The following is an 8,195-nucleotide window of genomic DNA, read 5'->3' on the forward strand; positions in this document are numbered from 1 at the left end:
GTATTTGTTTCTGGCCAGATTTCTCTCTCCATACGATCGCATGGGGTCTGATATTTTTTTTTATTTTATAAAAACCTTATATTTTTAAAACATAAATTAATAAATTTTAAAAATTTGTTTCTTTTTAGGAGTGAGGGCGTTTCGGATCGTTGTCCTAGTCCGTCTCTCAACAAAGTTTTAAAATTTGTTACTTTTTAAGCGTCGTTTTAAAAGCAAAGATTTTTGGATTTTTTAAATGTTTTTGGCATACTTTAATTCAATAAGATTAAAAATAATTATAATAAAATTTCTCGTCCCTCCCTTGGGTAAAGCAATTTCGGTTCAGTGACCTAGTTTTCAACTCACGACGAATTTTTAAAAATCATATTTTTATCTTAGTGAAATAAAGTAAATTTTTGTTTTTAAATTCACACCAAACTTAAATTTAAAATACATAAAATTAAAAATTCATATAATTAAAATTAAAAATTCACACCAAATATATATTATATTTTTGTTTTTATACATACAAACTTATATTAAAAATATTAATTTTTCAAATATTTACAAACTTAAATATATTGATTTTAAAAAGTTTACAATATTAATTTAATATTTATATATTAATTTTAAAAACATGGTAAAAATTAAAAATTAAAAATCTTTTTGGTCTTTTATCCCACTTTAATCAATCAAATATTATCCAAAATATACGCCCCTCTTTTCGGTAAAGTAATTTCGGCTATATTACCTAGTTTTACTCCTGACGAATTTCTGAAATATTTTGGTTTGATTGATTAAAGATATTTATACCTTAAGAATAAACGATAAATTTCGCAGTGATGTAATAAATTTTTGTATGATATCAATAATTTCGGTTACGCATACCTAATTTTATTGAATACCAATTTAATACTTTATAGCGAACGATTCAGTGTTTATTATCAAAAGGTTAAAAGCAATAAAAATAAAAATAAAAATAAAAACTGTACATACTTACCTGTGAGATAGAATTCTCAGAGACCTGCTTTAGCCGACTCATAGGAGAGTCGTGTGATTTGGTTCTCCATAGCTACGTAAGCATAACCTCGATTCTTCAATATCTTTTCTTCTAAACATATGAACGGTCCTTCTCTGCAAAGAGTAACAAATTCGGTATTTGAATATGTTTGATTATTTGAACATTTACCTTCATGTCACCATTTTTCGCATTTATAACATCTTTCAAGGTGTCGTGCTCTTCTTTTTGTTGCGGATTTTGATTTTCCTTTACCAAAATGTATCTTATGATGATCTTTTCTGAGTTCTTTTCTTACTCCGTCCATTTTGCCTCTTATGAATGATACCAGTTCACTCGGAAGTGTGTCATTATTACGTTTAGTAATCATAGCGTGTAGCATTAGACCATGGTTCAGATCAAAGGAATTCTTGATCTCGTAAAACCTAAAAATATAAAAATTCAGAATGGGGGGAGAAGACTAGTTCTTTAGGGTCTGCTAGGGAAAGACCATTCGGATTCCATTCTCGGAAACTACACAAAAATAGAATATCTAACTCTAACAGAAATATATATTACCCTAAAAAGATTCGAAACTTCCCACACTTAGTTAGCTGTGGTATCGAAATTGTGATTAACTCCATCTTCAACTTCCATTGGACTATCTATGTAATGTTTAACTCTGCGACCATTAACCTTAAATTCAATCCCATTTGAATTTATTAATTCTACTGTTTCGTACGGAAAAACTCTTTTGACTATGAATGGTCCAGACCATCTTGATTTCAATTTTCCAGGAAATAACTTGAATCGTGAATTGAAAAGAAGAACTCTGTCTCCTTTCTTAAATTCTTTTGAACTTCTGATTCTTTTATCATGCCATTTCTTCGTTCTTTCTTTATAGATTAATGAATTTTCATATGCTTCATGTCTTAATTCTTATAATTCGTTTAGTTGGTTTAACCGTAGACGTCCAGCTTCATGCAAATCAAGATTACATGTCTTCAAAGCCCAAAATGCTTTGTGTTCAATTTCTACTGGAAGATGACATGCTTTTTCGTAAATGAGTCTAAAAGGTGTGGTTCCAACTGGAGTTTTGTAGGCTGTTCTAAAAGCCCAGAGTGCATCCTCCAATTTCATGAACCATTCCTTCGGATTTGATCCTACGGTTTTCTCTAGAATACGTTTTAATGCTCGATTTGTATTTTCAACTTGTCCACTTGTTTGTGGATGATAAGCGGTTGAGATTTTATGAGTTACTCCATATCTTTTGAGAACTTTCTCAAGTTGATTGTTACAAAAATGAGTACCCCGATCACTTATTAAAGCTTTCGGTATTCCGAACCTTGCAAAAAGACGTTTTAAGAAGTTGACTACAACTCGTGCATCGTTAGTCGGGAGAGCTTGTGCTTCCGCCCATTTAGATACATAATCAATGGAAACGAGAATGTAGAGATTATTATGAGATTTTGGAAATTGACCCAAAAAGTCAATACCCCAAATGTCAAATACTTCACATACTTGAATGACATTTTGTGACATTTCATCACGTTGATTTATTTTTCCGGCCCTTTGACAAGCATCGCAGGATTTGTAAATAAGGTGTGCTTCTTTGTAAATTGTAGGCCAATAGAATCTAGCGCCGTAAACTTTTCTTGCTGTGAGTTGAGGCCCATAATGCCCTCCTGTTGGTCCTGTGTGACAATGGTTTAAGATTTGACTGGCTTCATCTCCGAATACACATCGACGTATTATTCCATCGGGACAACTTTTAAAAAATGTGGATCTTCCCAGAAATAGTGTTTTATATCACTAAAGAATTTCTTTCGTTTTTGGTACGACAAACCTTTTTCAAGGAATCCACATACTAAGTAGTTTGCATAGTCTGCAATCCATGAAATTTCACTATAATCTATCTTCAATAGATATTCATCAGGAAAGTTGTCTTGTATAGCCGATTCATTTAGAACTTCTAATTCAGGATTTTCAAGAAGAGAAAGATGATCAGCGGCGAGATTTTCTGCTCCCTTTTTGTCTCGGATTTCAATATCGAACTCTTGTAAGAGTAAGATCCAACGGATTAATCGAGGTTTGGCATCTTGTTTTGAAAATAGGTATCTAAGAGCAGAATGGTCGGTATAGACCACCGTTTTAGCTAGAACGAGATATGAACGAAATTTGTCAAATGCAAAGATAATAGCAAGGAGTTCTTTTTCAGTAGTTGTGTAATTTTTTTGTACTCCTTGTAACGTCTTACTAGCATAATATATAGGTTGAAATCATTTTTCAATCCTTTGACCTAAAACGGCTCCCATTGCAAAATCACTTACATCGCACATGAGTTCAAACGGTAGATTCCAATTTGGAGTTATCATGATCGGCGCATTCGTGAGTTTTTCTTTAAGAATATTAAAAGATTTGATACATTCATCTGAAAAGATGAATGGAGCTTCCTTTTCTAGGAGTTTATTCATAGGAGTGGCAATTTTAGAAAAATCTTTTATGAAACGTCGGTAAAAACTGGCATGCCCTAGAAAACTCCTAACTCATCTAACATTGGTGTGATGTGGAAGATTAGCAATTACATCTACTTTAGCTCTGTCCACTTCAATTCCTTCTTTTGAAATCTTATGACCAAGAACGATGTCTTCTTTAACCATGAAATGGCATTTCTCCCAATTAAGTACTAGATTTAATTGTTCGTATCTAATAAGCATTCGTTCAAGATTAACTAGACATGTTTCAAAAGTATCACCGAAGACTGAAAAGTCATCCATGAAAACTTCCATGCATTCTTCTATCATGTCGTGAAAAATTGCCATCATACACCTTTGAAAGGTTGCAGGGGCATTGCAAAGTCCAAATGACATGCATTTATAAGCAAAAGTACCTAAGGGCATGTGAATGTGGTTTTCTCTTGATCCTCAGGTGCTATTGGAATTTGAAAGTATCCGGAAAAACCATCAAGAAAATAATAGTAACTGTTTCCGGCTAATCTTTCCAACATTTGATCAATGAAAGGTAAGGGAAAGTGATCTTTTCTGGTGGCGTCATTTAATTTTCTATAATCAATACAAACACGCCATCCTGTTACAGTCCTAGTAGGAATAAGCTCATTTTTTTCATTTATGATGACAGTCATGCCACCCTTCTTAGGTACGCATTGAACTGGGCTTACCCATGGACTATCAGAAATTGGATAAATTAAACCTGCATCTAGCAGTTTAATAATTTCTTTCTTAACAACATCTTGTATATTAAGATTTAGTCTTCGTTGGCGTTGCACATACGTTTTATGACCTTCTTCCATAAGGATTTTATGTATGCAATACGAAGGACTTATTCCTTTAATATCATGAATCTTCCATGCAATAGCTGGTTTATGAGCTTTTAGCACAGAAATGAGTTGAGCATTTTCATTTTCTGTAAGAGAAGACGATATTATTACAGGTAATTCAGATTCACCATGTAAATAAGCATATTCCAAATGGTTTGGAAGTGGCTTTAACTCTAATGTCGGTGGTTCTTCTATCGATGATTTGTATCGATATTTGTCTTCTTCTTTTAGCATTTGAATTTCTTCTGTTGTTGGTTCATATCCATTAGCCATGAGTGCGGCTAACATTTCAGCTTCATCAATTGGTTCAGTTCCTTCTCCTAAAGAACATTCTCCTGTTCCTTGTAATTCTGGAAATTCTTCTAACAATTCTGCATGTGAATCTATAGTTTGAATATAATAACATGTATCATTTGCAGATTGCGGTTGTTGCATGGCTCTATCAACAGAAAAGGTAACACTCTCGTCCTCTATACTTAGGGTCAGTTTCTTACCAAACACGTCTATTATTGCTTTAGCCGTGTTTAAGAATGGTCTTCCTAATATGAGAGGAACTCGAGAATCTTCTTCCATGTCCAGAATAACAAAATCTACTGGGAATACTAAAGTACCAACTTTAACTAGCATGTTCTCCATTATCCCTCTAGGATATTTTACTGATCGATCTGCTAGTTGTATGCTTATTCGTGTTGGTTTCAATTCTCCAAGGTCTAGTTTAGCATATAGTGAATACGGCATTAAATTTATACTAGCACCTAAGTCTGCCAATGCTTCTATTGAACTAAGACTACCCAGAAAACATGGAATTGTGAAACTTTCTGGATCAGATAATTTTTCTGGTATCTAATTTAATAGCACTGCAGGACAATTAGCATTCATAGTAACAGCCGAGAGTTCTTCCATTTTCTTTCTATTTGTGATTAGATCTTTCAAGAATTTGGCATTCCTGAAATCACATCAATGAAAGGAAGGTTGACATTTATTTGTTTAAACATATCCAAGAATTTGGATTGCTCGGCTTCAAGTCTCTCTTTTCTCATTTTACTCGGGTAAGGAAGTGGTGGTTGGTATGGTTTAACATAAGGTTTAGCTTTAACTGTGTTATCTTCATTAACCTTTTCAACTACCAGTTCTGTTTCCTTATCTTGCTCTGATTGTGGTTCTTGTGGTATAGGAATAGCGTCATCAGAAATTACAGGTATTTCAGGTGGTTTAAGTGTAATACCACTTCTTGTGGTAATGGCTTTAGATGTTTCATTCCGGGGGTTAGCATTTGTATCGCTAGGTAGACTTCCCGGTTTTCTTTCACCTGTCAACCGTGCTAGGTTGCTTACTTCTTGTTCTAAATTTTGAATAGAAGCTTGTTGATTTCTAAATGCTTGAGCATTTTGTTCATTGATTTGTTTCTGAGATGTGAAAAACTGCGTTTGAGATTCAACTAGCTTCGACATCATGTCTTCTAAATTTGGCTTTTTATCATCGGGTTGTGGTGGTTTGTTTTGAAAAATAGGTCTTTGCTGATTGTAAGTATTGTTAGATACTTGTTGATTGCTAGGACCTTGTTGGTTATTGTATGGAACATTTCGATTATAATTCTGATTTTGATTATAGATTGGTCTTGGCGGTTGATAATTATTCTGATAATTATTTCCAGGCCTTTGGTTCATGTATGAAACATTCTCTCTTTGTTCCATTGTTTGTTCAATACTGAGACAATCTTTTGTCAAATGTGGTCCTCCACACTGCTCACAACTAATTCGTATTGAGTGAATATCTTTAGTCATCTTTTCCATTCGTCTCTCGACAGCATCTATCTTTGCAGAAATGGAATCAAAGTCATGGCTAGAATCAGCTCTAGCCGCTTTAGATGATCTAACGATATCTTTTTCTTGATGCCACTCATGTGAGTGGGAAGCAGTGTTATCAATAATTCTGTAAGCTTCAGTTGCGGTTTTCTTCATAATGGAACCACCAGCTGCTATATCGATGTCTTTTCTTGTAGTGATGTCGCATCCTTGGTAGAATATTTGTACTATTTGATAAGTGTCTAAACCATGTTGCGGACATCCTCTCAATAACTTTCCAAATCTTGTCCACGCTTCATATAGAGTTTCGTTTGGCTTTTGCATGAACGTAACAATTTCTTCTTGAAGTCTCACGGCTTTAGATGCCAGAAAGAATTGTTTAAGAAATTTTTCAACTAAAACATCCCATGTATCAATCGCCCCTTCAGGTAACGATTCTAACCAATCTTTGGCTTCTCCCTTTAAAGTCCAGGAAAATAACATGAGATATATCTGTTTATCCTCCACTTCTCTTATTTTAAATAAAGTACAGATCCTATTAAAGGTACGAAGATGTTCATTTGGATTTTCCTTCGGCGCACCACTAAATTGGCATTGATTTGTTACCATGTGTAGGATTTATCCTTTTATTTCATAATCTGGTGCATTAATGTCTGGTTGAGTAATTGCGTGACCTTGTCCAGTGCGTTTAGCTCTCATTCGGTCTTCCATACTTAGAGGTTCCAGATTTTCCATGATTGAATTTGTTGAATCTGAATCACTGGAGGATTCTGATTTAATGGTTTGTTCCTCGACAATCTCTGTTTGAATGATTGGTGGTTCCAAAGGAAAGATTAATAGTTCAGGATCTCTGAATTGTCCCTGAATATCCTCCGGATTCTCAATTGTGAGGTCGGGTTCAAAAAATGGATTATCGAAAATTTGAATTGGTGTACTTGGTCGACTGGATGACGATTCTAAAGAAAAATCAACAGCGGCAATATTAGCTAGATGTCTTGATCGAGTTACAGGTGGTGAACGTATAAAAGGTGGTGAACGTTTTGCTCGGTGCATTCACTGAATATCCTATTAGTTATAAAAAAAATAAAAAATATATAAGTTATCAAATTAATAGACTTTTCTGATTTTGCTCATGTTTCGAATAGCCAATAGATGCAGCAGGTAGCCAGGACCCTTTAAATCGGAAGCCCACAACTCGCCACTAACAAATCCAACTATTACTAAGAACCAGAAAATTTTGGATGTCTATCAATTTAACCACTTAAAATAATTTTTCGTTGAAATTTAAAGAAATTTTAGAGAAGAAATAGAAAATTCTATGTCCTAAAAACTAGAGCGTCGAGAAATAAGAAAGAAAAAGAGCATGTCGAAAAAGTCGAAAAATAAAAGGTCAAAAAATAATAAAAAGAACGTAGTACGTCGAAACTTAAAAGTCTAAAAACTAAGAATTAAAAGTTGCGTCTAAAAATATTAAAGCTTAAAAGAAATTCTACATCCAAAACGGTAATAACTTAAAAAGTACTAAAATTTATAAAACGGCGTCGCAAAATTCTAAAGCACCTAAATCTTAATCTAAAGAAAAAGCACTTAAGGATTTTACGGCAAAGCCTATAAATCTAGAAATAAAAAAACTACGGCAAATACTATATTAAAATTAATTACTAGCGAAAAACATACAATTTACGAATAAACGATTAAAAAGATACGAAATATAAAAAGATATAAAAAGTGATAAAATTATTTATTTTTATAAAAATATTATTTTTATATTTATTTTATAAAAGTATTAATTTTTATATATTAATAAAATTAATTAAACTTAAAATACAAATTAAAACTAAAAACTAAAATAATTAATATTATAATTAACCCTAATTAGGGTTTATAATAATAATAATAATTAATACTTCGTAATTAATGCAGAAATAAGTCAAACCTAGTGTGTCAGATCAGTCCATGCGATCGCATGGATATCGTGTTATATTTTCATGCGGTCGCATGGTTAATGGTTCCAGGCCAGAATATGGGCTGCTACAGTATCGGGCCGTATAATTTCTTATTTATATTTTTTTTTTCT

This window comes from Rutidosis leptorrhynchoides, chromosome 4 (genome assembly GCF_046630445.1).
Source record: "Rutidosis leptorrhynchoides isolate AG116_Rl617_1_P2 chromosome 4, CSIRO_AGI_Rlap_v1, whole genome shotgun sequence".
Taxonomy (NCBI): domain Eukaryota; kingdom Viridiplantae; phylum Streptophyta; class Magnoliopsida; order Asterales; family Asteraceae; genus Rutidosis; species Rutidosis leptorrhynchoides.